The following is a 15,158-nucleotide window of genomic DNA, read 5'->3' as shown; positions in this document are numbered from 1 at the left end:
CTTACCTTCTGCTATATGTAATTCTCTGCTCTGTAAAAAAAAAAAAAGTTCAATTTTTGCCCACTCAGCACAAGTAGTCGGTTGGGGGGGGGGGGGAAGAAGGAGTATTCAATGAAGAAAGCTCAGTAATGGAAAACCAGAACTCAAACTTTGTTTACTTCCAGCTTGATACTATTGATTTTGGGGTTTTGTTTGTTTTATTTTGTTTTCCCTCCAGAATGCTATAACAGCCATTATGAGTAGGGGAAAATCATACTGATTAATGGCATTATGGAGAGATGATGTATATGATGTTTTGTTTCGGTTTTTAATTGGTTATATTGGGGAGCAGTCACAGGATCCTGATGGGACATGGCAGTGAAAGTAAGTTGGAGTAGAAGTTTATTTGCTGTGTGACCATGAATAATTTGTTGGAGTCTTTGGACATATTTATTCATTTCTAAAATCAAGACAGACTATATGATCATGTGAAGTAACTCGAAGTCCTAAAATTTGTTGAGGCCCAAGTTTACATGTTTACCACTTAGAGATTAGTGTGCTATGCTAGGATAAGAGACTGGTAGAAATATTGCTTCTGAGGTAGCTTATAAATCGTCCGAATAAGATGCTTTACAAATTTATACTTTAAAAAAGGCCAAGTACTTTTTACAGGAACTTCCAAAGAAAGCGTAAAGTTTAGGAGACTTCAAAAAGTTCATGTCTTAATCTTTCGTGTTTGACATATTCAAAATTAATGAGAAGTTTAACTATCTTATGCTGCCATGAACTAAAGATGTTAGCGAGGGAGAGAATGGCTTAGACAGTTATTAATTCTTGAGGATACAAATGTTTTAGGAATGCAACCTAAAAATGTTATTTATGTATTATGTAACAATCAAGCATGTTCTGGTACAAACTGAGAAACTCTCAATATTAAAATATTAAGTTATATCAAAAACAATTTTTATCAAATCATAGAGATGGCAAAAGGCAAATTTTGACATAGTATCAGCATTAGTATTTTCCAGTGGCAGTGCATACAGTTTCACATAAAATTCAAGCATAGAAAGCAGGGTAATTAAATGCTATGAATTTCACGTTCTGTCTTTAATTTTGGGGAAGTTATCTTTTACATCATTTTTCTAATTTTTCATAACCAAAACAAAGTGAGTTTCAAATAATTACCTAGAGAATTTTGAAAAGTGTAGCTACAAAATATATAAACCTGGGAGTTCCCATCGTGGCGCAGTGGTTAAGAATCCAACTAGGAACCATGAGGTCGCGGGTTCGATCCCTGCCCTTGCTCAGTGGGTTAACGATCCGGCGTTGCCGTGAGCTGTGGTGTAGGTTGCAGACGCGGCTCGGATCCTGCGTTGCTGTGGCTCTGGTGTAGGCCGGTGGCTACAGCTCCGATTGGACCCCTAGCCCGGGAATCTCCATATGCCGCGGGAGTGGCCCAAGACCAAGAAATAGCAAAAAAAAAAAAAAAAAAGACCAAAAAACAAAATATATAAACCTGGATTTTAGGGAATACACTCGAATTTAAAAGTGAAAGGATTTATTTGTAGTACTTACTACTCACCACACTTTGAATACTTTCTGAAGCAAATAATGCAATAAATGGCTAACAAGCAAGAACCAAGGCAAGCAAGAAGGCTAGTCAATGATGAACAATAAATATTTTCTCCTTTCTCTCTGCTCTTTTTTTTGTCATAAAGAAAATAATTTTCTATTCAAGAACATAGTATAAAGTGATTAGCGGAGTTCCCATTGTGGATCAGAGGTAATGAAACTGACTAGTAACCATGAGGATGAGGGTTTGATCCCTGGCCTCACTCAGTGAGTTAAGGATCCAACATTGCCATAAACTGTGGTGTAGGGTGCAGAGGTGGCTAGGATCCCGTGTTGCTGTGTCTGTGTTATAGGACAATAGCTACAGCTCTGATTCAACCCCTATCATAGGAACATCCATATGCCACATGTACAGCCCTAAAAAGAAAATGAATTAAAAGTGATTGGCATGTATGTTTGTTACAACATTGTTATTATCAGAGGAAAAAAAGACAATCTTTAAGATGAGTGGTGTGGTGAATTAAAATATGGCCTATCAGTTTGAAAGGTGATTTTTAAAATGATGATTTTTGTACACATAGGTATGATCTCTGCATATCGTTTTTGAGTATGACTGGCTTAAATTCTGACTGTCCAGCAGTCTCTTCTGATTTTGCCCCTGTTGAACTGACTGTTAATATGTTAAATATTATCCATAAGACTTGTAATAATATTGAAAAATTCTTAGGATAGAATTGATTTGAATGAGTTTAATGCTAAATTTAACCTTAAGATTGGTTTATCTATATTTTAGAAAGCCACTTGATTATTTTAAAAAAACAAAATACCTTGAAAAATAGGATAAAAACTATGAACATTTTGAAACTGTGTTGCAACTATTGCTATGGAATTCCCTTGACTCATAAATGAAGAAAAAAGATTATATACAGCAGTAAGCAACAGGGTCAGATTTGGCTATAGGTTAAGTCAGCACTTCCAAGCCATAAGAAACAGGAAGTTCCCTAAGATGTGATGACAAGGAGCAAAGGTTAAAGTGGCAGTTATTTTTTCACATTGGATAAGCATTTTTTCATCCTAAGGATTCTAAAACAATAATAAAGATTTCAGAAACATCATCTAACCAGTATAAATAATTAAGAACCAGTAATGCTTCTATGATATGTAAGACAGTTCCCATTGCCAAATAATCTTAGAATATTTTATGTGATAATGCCATTCCCTTCACATGGGAGTCAGAAAAGGTTTCCAGACAAGACTGATTTGGAAAGAAAACTTCACAAATATTTTATTTGTGAAAAGCTTTTCAAGTCCATTTCTATTAATTCCATCCTCATCCAGCTCATGCTCACCCTCAGGACACAGGAAGAAATGGGAAAGGAAGAAATTATGCTTTCTCTGAAAAACGAAATAAAAAATCTTCCCCAAACAAATAATAATAATCACCACAGAGAACAGCAAAGAACAAATAAACAAATGACTTGACTTCACATTCTACTCCAGACCTGTCCTTATTTCATAGCCTCTCTTTACAGCGAAATGCCTAGAAAGAGTTGTCAGTATTTGCTATCTCCGATTACTTTTTTCCTATCTTTTAAATTCATTCTAGGAGTTCCCTCTAGGAGGTGCTGGGGAATCAGTGGTGTCTCTACAGCACCAGGACGCAGGTTCAATCTACTGCCCAGCTCAGTGTGTTAAAGGATCTGGTGCTGCTGTAATTGCGCTATGGGTAGCAACTGTGGCTAAGATCTGATCGCTGGCCCAGGAACTCTATATGCTACAGGGCAGCCAAAAAAAGAATTAAAAAATAAATAAATAAATTCATTCTAAACCAGTACTCTAATAGTCTGCTGAAGCTGGTCTCGTCAGTGTTAGTGATGCTTTCCCCATTGCTGAGTCCAGTGGTGAATTCACAGCCCACACCTTACTTGACCTATTGGTAGTATTTGACCCAGTTATCATACCCTGTCCTTTGATATACACTTTTTTCGTTTGGCTTCTTCTGACACTCCTAATTTAACTTCTTTCTCAGAAACTACTCTTTCTAAGTCTAATATCTTAGTTTCCTAACCCCTAATTTTTAGAGTACCCCAGGGAATAATCCTCCTCATACCTACAACTTCTCGGGGGATCTTACCCGTTCTCAAGGTTTCAAATATCACCTGTGTGCTATTGATATCTAAATGTGTACGTCTGCCTATACCTGTCCTCTAAAATCCACCCTTGAATATCTATTAGATCATTGGATATCTAATGGAGAGCTCAGAATCAACATGTCCCAAACTGAACTCTTGATCTTTTCTCTGTACTTCTCATTGTCCTTCCCTGTCTGTATAAATGATTATATCTTCCTTCATATTGCTCAAAGGAAATATCTTGGGTTTATCATCTTTAGGTATATGCCACATCTTATCTGCCCATAAATTCTGTTTTTTCTGCCTTCAGAATATATGCAGAATCTCAATGCTCACTTTCTCTGCTAACTTGCTTAGATTTTTGCCAGTAATTTCCAAACTGGGTCTCTGACCTCCTATAGTCTGTCTCTGCAGAGAAGCCAGAGATTCTTTTAAACAATATCTGAGATCATGTTGATCTTCTGCTTGAACTTCTATTGGCTTCCCACCTTGTAATAAAATAAAAGTCCACATTAGAAATGGGAGCCCTGCTCCTTTCAGTCCTCAGCTTGAGTGCTGGCTCCAACTACACTGACCATCTTGCTCTTCTTTGACCAGAGAAAGCACATTTCTGCCTTGGGGTGTTAGCATTAGCTGTTCCATTAGCAAAACTATTCATCCTTAATTTTATGCATATGAATAGTTTTTTTCCTTTTTTCAGGTCTTTTTCAAATTTCTTCATTGACTATCCTGTTTTAAACAGCACTACTTCCCTCCCCATTATCTATCTTCTTCCTCTTTCATTTTCCTCTATATAGCTCTGGTTACCATCTAACATCTCAGTGAGCTGACTATCGTGTGTGCGTGTGTGTGTGTGTGTGTGTGTGTGTGTGTGTGTGTGTGTGTGTTTGCATGCAAGTACACATGTATAAAATATAAAAGGACACCCTCCCTTCTGTCATTCAGTGGAGGAAGCATGACTCTCTAATTAAAATGATTAATTGGTTGGGGACAGTGAAGAGGAAAGGTGCTTTCTCCTCAGAATTCTCTAATTACCTGCTGAACTTAATAAAAATAAATTCTCATCATTGGAATTTTACTTAACCTGTGATATACTTAAAAAATAGCCATTAGATTTCAGAAAATGAAGTTCTAGGTGGCAATAAATAATGTTGAATTTTTCAAAACAGTTTTAGTTACTTGACCATTTATATTTTTGAAAATAACTTTAAAAGCAATGGTCAGTGATATAATAGCTACCATTCTTGAGAATTCTGTATGAACTGGAGGATTTTTGTATATGTGCTTTATATACATGTATTATCTCATTTAATCTTCTCATGAACTCTTCAGTGTAGATACTGTTATCTTTATTTCCAAAGTGGGAAAACTGAGGTTCAGTGAGTTAAGTAACTTGCTCTCTGATGCATGGTAAATGGCAGGGCTGTCTGGTAACTGGCCATGTGTTCTTTCCCCTCATTGTAACTTGTCATATAAAAGAGCAGTGGAGATCAGTGGCCATATGAAACACAGCAATTCATGATTCAAATCACAAAGCAATTTTCCATGTGTTTTTGGAAATATACATCTTTATATGTGTATTTTTACTGTCTGAAGGACATCGCGTTAACCTCTAAATGAAGGAAAATTAAACTTAAAAAAATGAATGAAAAATTCTCTCAGAGTTAATAAACCCAACTATTACCCATGAGGATACAGGTTCAATCCCTGGCCTCACTCAGTGGGTTAAGGATCCAGCATTGCCATGAGCTGTGGTATAGGTTGCAAACATGGCTCAGATTCTGTTGCTGTGGCTGTAGTATAGGCCAGCAGCTGCAGCTCTGATTCAACCCCTGTGCTGGGAACTTCCATATGCCATGGTGCAGCCCTAAAAAAAAAAAGACAAAAAAAATTAAAAATAAAAATAACAGACATACATACTTTGCATACATGATGAGCAAATTTGTGAAAGAAGTAGCTGATCTTCAAGATGTCATGTGCTAATTATTATGTGGATTTTTTTACCACCTTGTATTATTTTTAGCTTTACTGCCTGTATGATATAAATTAATAAGAGGTTTTCTGAATAAAAACACTTAAGAGTTTTATTCCAGGATGAGTCCTCTTTAAAGTGTGGGCATTGTTCTTAATACGAGTATAGGCAAGAAGGCACTACATCAGTCACTGTTGTGGACACCAGTAAGTGTTCCAAGGCAAAAGTGAAAACTTGACAGAGCTGCAAGTAATGAAGAAGACAGAAACACACTTTTTTTTTTCATCTTTTTTAACCTGCTGAGTCCAAGAACATAGTTAAAAAATCCAAATACAATTTTACCAAGTAGTCATATGCAGGAAATGAGAGAGAAAAAAAAAAAAAAAAAAACTGAATGAAAGAGATACAGGTTGCATAATAGATCCGTAGACTGCAGCATGATCATAATGGCTATGTGACAATTGCAGCCACTACAAAATGTTACAGCAGAAAATTGTTATTTTTAAAAATGCAATGATTCAGTCTTGTGGAATACAGAAATTGCTTTTAGAAGAAAGATAACACCACTGCCTCATCAGGCCCTGATGGTACAGTATGGGAAGAAGAGGAAAGAAAAGAAAACTTACATCAGTGCCATGTAATAGATGCTCACACAAGAATGCTGAGACAGAGAGAAGGAGCCAGTTTAATTAACCCTAGAACAGTAGTCTGAATAGATACTTAATATATGTTTGTTCCATATATCCTTACTAGTATATGAAAAATGTATCATAAATTGGATAAAGTTGTTTTATCCTCTTTTAAGTAGTATGAAGCTACTTACATTCCATCCTATTCAACAACCCTCCCCCCCTCTCCCCCCCGCGTGAGAAAACCTGTTGAATTTGGTAACTAACAATATAGGTAGTACAGTAAGACAGACCTCATTTCTACTCTTCAGTTTAACATTCACCAGCTGGAGGATCTGAGGGACATTCTTCATTGCTTGATTCCCCAGTTCCTCAGTCAATAAGGCCAACAGGGTGGTGGTGAGAAGTAAATGAAAATCTATATAAAACATGCCCACTATGGTGTCATTCATGTAATAGAACTAAAGGGAATTTAGAAGTGATGATCGCCTGTTCTGTTTTATTGGCTTCTCTCTTATCTCCTTTTTTCCCCCCTTCCTTTCAGTTATTTTTAAGTTAGAGAAACTTCTGCTGACAAGATATTAGTTGCCTTTATGTCTGGAGTCATTGACAAAAATCTCTTTGGGAAGAAATTTAAGAGATACCGGTCATGACAAAAGTGCTGTCTGGAAAGGGTATGACTGGAGATTTCTCTGGCCTAATAAGGGGTTCTCTCCCCATAACTTGTGCAGTGTAGAGATCTGAGATCATTGAGATAGCAGTGATCAAACTGATAGTAAAACCAGGAAGATTCCTGGGAAGAAAGGAATTAAGAATCTCATCTTTCTTTCTTTCTTTTAAGAAGCTCAGCTCCATTTTTAGAAAATCAGCTTCAATTGAAGTATAATGTGCATGTAAGGAAATACTGAATTTTAAATGCATTTTTTTTGACACTTTCGTTTTCAACATTCAAACTATTAGGTGGCATCTCTGACACACTAGCATGAGCCTTACTGAATGAAGCCAGCAAGCAGGAAAAGAGACGATGGTCCCCTGAAGGGAAATTCAGCATGAAGAGAAGGGAGGAAGGATTATGACCTGAAGTCAATATCTGGGCCTGACCTGTTTTGGGAGAATAACAAAAGACATGTGGTTGTGTGCAAATGCTTAAGCTAAACTTGAAAATGCAAGTGTTCTGAATGTTCCTTGGAGGAAAATATCAAAAATATACAAAAACCTATGAATTTAAGATTCAACAACAACAAAAAAAATATGTCACTCTGCAAAGTCTTTTTATCAGGATAAAGGAAACAGTGACTGAAATAAATTGAAAAACAGTGACCTCCTTTTCTTTCCATTTGGAGCAATAATGTAAGTGTACTTGAGAATGGAGATTTCTAAGATAGTAGAAAGCTTTTCAGTCCTTCCTCAATGAAGCATTTGTGTCCATGACTAGTCCCTTACTCTGAGTTTTTATGTGGGGATATGAGCCTATCTGGGCAATTAGGGGAAAAGAAGAAAAGGAACAAGGATAATTTTTCAATAGTATATTAGAGGGCTATATTTATATTGATTTAAATATTGAAAGATGTGAATTTTTAAGATTTTTACTTTTTCCATTTTGGTTCTGGCAGTTTCTGCCGTACAGCAAAATGACCCGGTCATATATATTTATATATTTAATTATATTTATTAATATATTTAATATATATATATTCTTACATTATCCTCCATCACGTTCCATCATAAGTGACTAGATATAGTTCCCGGTATTATACAGCAGGATCTCATCACTTATCCATTCCAAATGCAATAATTTATATCTACTAACCCCAAACTCCCAGTCCATCCCACTCCCTCCCCCTGGGCAACCACAAGTCTGTTCTCCAAGTCCATGAGTTTGTTTCTTTTCTGTAGATAGGTTCATTTTGCCATATATTAGATTCCAGATATAAGCAACATCATATGGTATTTGTCTTTCTCTTTCAGACTTACTTCACTTAGTAGGAGAATCTCTAGTTCCATCCATGTGGCTGCAAATGGCATTATAAAAAAAAAAAAAGAGATGTGATCTTATTTTAAATCTGGAGACGGTAAAATGGAGTGTATATATATATATATATATATATACGTATATATATATACGTATATATATGTATGTATTTGTATGCATATTTGCGTAATAATTACATTATTATTACTATTACCATTTTTAGTGTAATTTTTAGATACAAATCCAGATTTTTGTTGAATATGAGAAAATGAACTAAATTTCGCTTAACCACAAGGAATTCATAGTATATTAGGTAAAATAGACATACTATAAATAAGTTTCATTATATGAGTTGAGGCTATTGAGTTGGATTGTGAAAAATCTAAGATTTCTATAAGCAGGAATAGTTGAAGAGGCATATTCTCTGTGGGCAGTGGAATTACCATTAGCAGAAAGAAAGATTCAAAAACCAATTGGGAAAACAATGAAGAGTTTGGTATGCCTGGCTAATAGGTGAATTTATCAAAGATTAATACCAGTGAAAGAATCAATAGTCAAATCTTAGGCTTTGGGAACTTGGACTTTTGCTGTTTGTGATGGTTTGTGAGCTGGAAATGGCCTGATAGGAAGCATGACTTAGGATAATTATTCTTTCAGTCAATATGTGAAGGACCAAAAAAAAAAAAGGACAAAGGAGGAAGTGATTGGCTGGAGTTTTAGTGGTTCTGTCTCTGATTGGCTAAGATCTTGTGTTTCCATAGTGTTTTCCCCAACTGGGATTTCACAAGCATCTCTTTCATATGTAAAGTATATCAGAGGCTGGTCTCTGTGTGTGTTAGTATTATGGGCACAGAATCTGAATGATTTTATTTAAATATTGATAGATATGGGCGAGGACACTGTAGGAATTGTGTGGTTTCATGTTTTCAGACATCATTTCAAGCTTGGTGGATAAGACTATGGCTAATACAATTTGTAATTCTCTTAACAGAGGAAACTGCTATCTAGAAATTAAATGAAGATATAAAAGCATCCTCAGAACTACCAGTTTTGGCAGCCTAGCTATGTAGTATGCCTTAGTTACAATATTTAATTTATCTAATATAAAGTCCATGGTTGTTGGAGATACATAAATTGAAGGCCTAGTAGAAGATTAATATTGCAAGTGATACACCCAAACTGTATTTTCCTTTTGGTGAGTATCGAGCCAGGAGAAGATCAGGAGAAGAAAGGATTTATTACTTGAACGGCAAGTAAAGAGAACACTAGGGATCTTCCCCAAGTGGTGCCTACCCCCCAACAGCAAATTTGGGGAATTTGTAAGCTAAGGGCATATGCATATTCAAGAAAGGGCTTAAGCAAAGAATTCAGTATAGAATTGGGGCAAAGGTGACAGAGTCCAAGCTTTAGTTGACTGAAGTTATGAGGTTCAGAAAACGTCAACATCATCACTCCATCCTCCGTCTGGATGAGGACCTTGGTTCCTACAGAACTCAGTTATGTATCAGATTTTATGTATCTCCCCTGAGGAGGAACTTGGACTCTGTTTTATTGCTGAACTATTGTTTCATAAGTCCTTTTATTTCCCGAGCTCTCTCACTTCCCTTAAGATCATTAATTACTGAAACCTGTTCTAGGGCAAGTATTGTAGCCAGGCTTGGATCACAAAACAGCTTAGGCTAAAAATGTTTTCTCAGAGTTCCCGAAGTGGCTCAGCAGTAAGGAACCCGACTTGTATCCATAAGGATGTGGGTTCAATCCCTGGCCTTACTCAGTGGGTTAAGGATTGAGCATTGCCATGAACTGTGGTGTAGGTCACAGACAAAGCTCAGATCCTGTGTTGCTGTGGCTGTGGCAATAGACCCCTAGCCTGGGAACTTCCAGATGCTGCATGTGTGGCCCTAAAAAGACAAAAAATAATTTATAAATAAATAAAAGAATTAAAAAATAAGGAGTTCCTGTCATGGCACAGTGGTTAGAGAATCTGACTAGGAACAATGAGGTTTCTCGTTCAATCCCTGGCCTCGCTCAGTGGGTTAGGAATCCAGCATTGCCGTGAGCTGTGGTGTAAGTTGTAGTCTCGGCTCGGATCCCGTGTTGCTGTGGCTCTGGCGTAGGCTGGTGGCTGTAGCTCCGATTAGATCCTTAGCCTGGAAACCTCCATATGCTGTGGGTATGGCCTTAGAAAAGAGAGAGAGGTGGAGAGGGGGGGAGGGAAGGAGGGAGGGAGGGAGGAAGGGAAAGGAAAAGAAAGAAAAAAGGAAAAGAAAAATGCCTGTTTCTTTGTCGAGGGACACCCTACCCTATCTGCTTAGACAAGTATTATGCTAAGATTAGATATTTTATTGCTAGAATGGTACCAGATAAAAACAGAACTTTTAATGTCATAATAACTTTTTTATTCACTTGACTTTAAGTATCAGCCCTGGGTATGGATTACATGTATATACCCCCTTAGGTTTCCAGATCTATTACAAAGGCCCAAAATAGGCAGATGGAAATGATTGGCTTTCAATGTCTTTAGAGTGGATTCTAAAGTATCTTTTCCTAATTTTTTGGTGAGATCTGATTGGATTTTTTCTGTACCATCCTCCAATACAGTAATGACTCAGGGCCTCCAGACCTTTTTCCAGTCACTGCATCATCTGATGGGATAATTGGGGCAGCTAAACAGGGAACCTACTAAGGATGGCAAAAGACCAATGGAATTTCCCTAAAGGCATAAAACTCAGGTTAAAGCCCTATTCACTTTTTCCTAAACATGCTCTGTTTGTGCATGGTTTGTGATGAAAAATAATCAATCAAGAAAGTCAATCTAAGACAGAAATGGAAATTTTTACTTGATCCAAATTTAAGGATTATAATCCAGAGGAACATCTCATAAGCTCTCAGAACCATTCCATTTATTAGAAGTCCAGGCACAGTTACATAAGCTTTTTGAAACAGAAGGCTGTGCATTAAATGATGTATTATTGACAGTTTACACAATCCACATCTAGGCGTCATTGTGGCCACCTACAAGATCAAGAGGGAATATTTTAAGGAGTTGTCTTATTGGTGCTAGGAAAATTTGCTTTTTATAGCTGAGCAGATATTGCTGCCAATGGGGGAGGGCCAGTTGATGCATAGTACAGATACACAAGGCACAGTGAGGGCAAAGTGGAGGCCAGAGGCCAGAGAAAAATTTTTTATGTTTAAATTTTTCTTACCATAAAATATGAATTTTATTTCACAGGTTGTATGGTGATAATCTACCAGGTGCTACAGTTAAGGGCTCAGATATATAAGCTCTATAATATTTGATAACGTATTAGCTACTAATGAATACCAAATCACCCCACCTTTTAGAAACTTAAAATAACAAAAAGTTATTATTGATAAATAGTTGAATAGTCAGCAGGGTGGTTCTGAAGAACTGAGCTGAGCTTGGAAGTATTCTCTCATGTGTCTGTGGTAGATGTGGGATGCTAGATGGCTTTAGTGACTTGGGTGGACTTTTCCCTGTGTGTAGGGCCTCAGCTGGGACATTTGTGCTAATTTGGCTCTCCTGCACATGTCTCATCTTCTAAGATGCTAGCCCAGGTATGTTCTAATGGCAATGTGAGGAAGAAAAGAGAGCTTGGAAGCCCAAGATCTCTTGAGATTTAAGCAGAACAGATGTACAATCCTTTCTATCACATTCTATTGGCCAAAGCAATTTAAAAAGTCCATATGTATGGAGTGAGAAAACAGACTACCCTTCTTGATGGGAGAAGTTGCAAAATCACACTACAAAAGTGAAGGATCCAGGACAGGGGTGAAGGATTGGGGTCATTTCTGCAATTAATCTACTTCATCTAATAAAGACAATTACAAAATCATAGCTAACAACTGTTCATTAAGCATCCACAAATCAATCATTATTTCAACTTCATTACTACCCCATTAAGTATTAATAAATCTTCTTTGCACTTGAAAATACCTCAGAGGTCATCAGAGTATAAGAATTCCTGAGAACAGATGATGCTTGTGAATCACAATATGATGGCCAGGAGAATATACCTTTTATATTCAATCCTGGACCGTAATTGACCAGGGTCCCCAGCTGCTATGCCCTAAAAACCACTTCTGCATTTTCACTGAAGTCATGCTTCCCATGAACTGCCCTCAACCAATAAATGAGCAAGACAGAGCTACTAACGCAGATCAGTTTCTGGGAGACAAGGCCCTCTTCTGATAGCTAGCTACGTGTCAAAAACTTCCCGGTAACCTTGCCCAAACTTTCTTAGACTGTACATAGTGTAGGAGGTTTCTACCCAACTTTTTCTCCTTCTCTTCTTTGGATTCAAACTCTAACTGTGGTCTGATGATGCTTCCAGCATCTCCTGATGCCTCTCTCCCCAGCCTCCCATTTTCTCTCACATAGATATTTTCCCTAATAAATTCCTTGCCCATTATTCCTGTCTTGGTGTCCTCAGTGCATTCCTCAGAGAACTTGGACTAATTCACATAGCAGACCACAAATTAAGAACATTATAGCAAAGAATTTTAAGTTGTTTTTACAGATCTATAGAAAAATGGGTGTAGACATATTTGTGTGCTTATAGCTCTGTTATCTCTTCATCTGTATCTGGATGGTAGGGTATGGGTAATATTTATATGTTTGATATTTTGGGGGGTGTTATCTCTATAAGGAAAGAGTTCTTAGGGCCTCTTATGTCTTAAAGGGATCCTAGTGTGTGCATTAGGAGGAGTGAAGTGAGATCAGATATTTACTGAGTTCCTACTGTGTTCTCGACTCGATTCCATACACAAAATACCCAGAAACTGGAATATGCTTATTTTTTCCCCATAATGATTCCACAGCTCTTTTGGAACAGTTAGTTTCTTCTTTTTCCTGTGATTGGTATATGGGGTGCTTTTGCTACTGTTATTATCTCTCTGCCAACTATCACTCATGTACTGATGTGACAGCTGTATAATTCACTAAACTGTTGGCAGGGCTTAACAATCCAATTAAGCATACTGCCTAATTGGTCCTGGTCATAAAACTCTTAGGTAGACTATTGCAAAAGTGGCTGTGATTGACTGGAGTGAGAAAGAATACTCAACCTGTTGAACAGTATCTCAGCTATTTGTTGATGTTATATGTTTGTTAATATCTCAGCAATTTTACATAAATTTAAGTGTATGATGCATATGTATACACTGACACATATTATTATATGTGTGGGCCCCTTTAGACATTACTTATTTCATTACACAAAGAGAATGGAAGTCCTGTCTATGTAATGGGTGGAAAATAAATACTGAGAGTCCTTTAAACTGGAATTATTTTGGTAACAGTTTTATGAGCTATTACTCAGATACCATACAATTTACCTGTTTACAGTATAAAATTCAGTGGCTTTAGTATATTCAGAGAGTTGTGAAATCATCACCATAATCAATTTTAGAATATTTTTATCACCTCAAAGAGAAATCCCATCCTCCTTAGCTCTTGCTCTTCTACCCCGTTCTACCATCACATAGCCCTAGGCAACCACTAAGCTACCATGGATCTGCCTATTCTGGACATTTCATATAAATAGAATCACAGAGTAGTTCTTTCTTTGTGACTAGCTACTTTTTTTTTTTTTACTTAACAGGTTTTCAAGGTTCATCCTTCTATAATACGTATAGATATTCATTTCTTTTATTGTTGTAGAGTATTCCATTGTATGGACATACCACATTTATTTATCCTTTCATTAGTTTATGGACATTTGGGTTATTTCCACCTCTTGGTTTTTATAAATAATTCTGCTCTGAACAATTGAGTATAATTTCTCATGTGGACATGTTTCCATTTTCCTTAGGTAAATACCAGGAATGAAATTACTGGAACACAGGGTAATTCTATGCTTACTCTTTATAGGAACTGCTAGACTATTTTCCAACATGGCTACACCATTTTGCATTTCCACTTCCACTGTTCGAGTTCTAGTTTTTCCACATCCTCAGCAACAGTTTGTTTGTTTGTCTGTTTTTTAATTAAATATGGAGGCTCCCAGGCTAGGGGTCAAATTGGAGCTGTAGTGGCTGGCCTATACCACAGCCATAGCAACACCAGATCTTTAGCCCACTGAGCAAGGCCAAGGATCAAACCTGCATTCTCATGGATGATAGTCAGATTCATTTCCACTGAGTCATGATGGGAACTCCCTCAGCAACAGTTGTGATTATGTCTCTTTTATTCTAGTCATCCTACTGGGTGTGAAGTGGTATGCTGTTTTTTAGATTTGCATTTATCTGATGAATAATGATGATGAATATCTTTTCATATGCCAATAACTTAGGAGAAATACCTACTCAGATATTTTGCCCATTATTAAATTGGGTTTTTTGGCTTTTATGGTTGAGTTAAGTAATTTCTTTCGTATTATAGATACATATCCCCTTTCAAATAGGTAATTTGCAAATATTTTCTTCCAGTCTGTGAGTTGTACTTTTACTTTCTTTATGATAGCTTTTGAAGCATAAAGGTTTTTATCTTCGATGAAGTGCAACTTACCTACTTTGTTGCTTATGTTTATGTTGTGAAATTAGAACTTTTTAGAAGATCAATCCACATGTTTCCTCCACTTTGGGAATGGCTAGGTTTATTCTCAGAAATGGTATTACAAGTAGTGGATCCTCAGGGCACTGTGTGAAGATTCTGAAGCTAATTCCACATTTACTAGGGAAAAGAGTAATGTTTGTCAAGGAAACAGGAATTAATAGCATTATGAATCCTTTATCACATGATCATGATTGATGGTTTGTAAAAATAACTATTAACTTTATTGACTGCCTAAGAAGAAAATTTATGACACATAGTTTGAAGTGTATTTTGTTGAAGAGAAATGCTAATCAGGATGTCCTTTTCTTTTTTTCCTTTTTAT

Source organism: Sus scrofa, chromosome 14 (assembly GCF_054392235.1).
Source record: "Sus scrofa isolate SSC_HxYL_T2T_F1_AM1 chromosome 14, Sscrofa_HxYL_maternal_Yorkshire_Landrace_v2.0, whole genome shotgun sequence".
Taxonomy (NCBI): domain Eukaryota; kingdom Metazoa; phylum Chordata; class Mammalia; order Artiodactyla; family Suidae; genus Sus; species Sus scrofa.
This window is presented reverse-complemented; position numbering follows the sequence as displayed.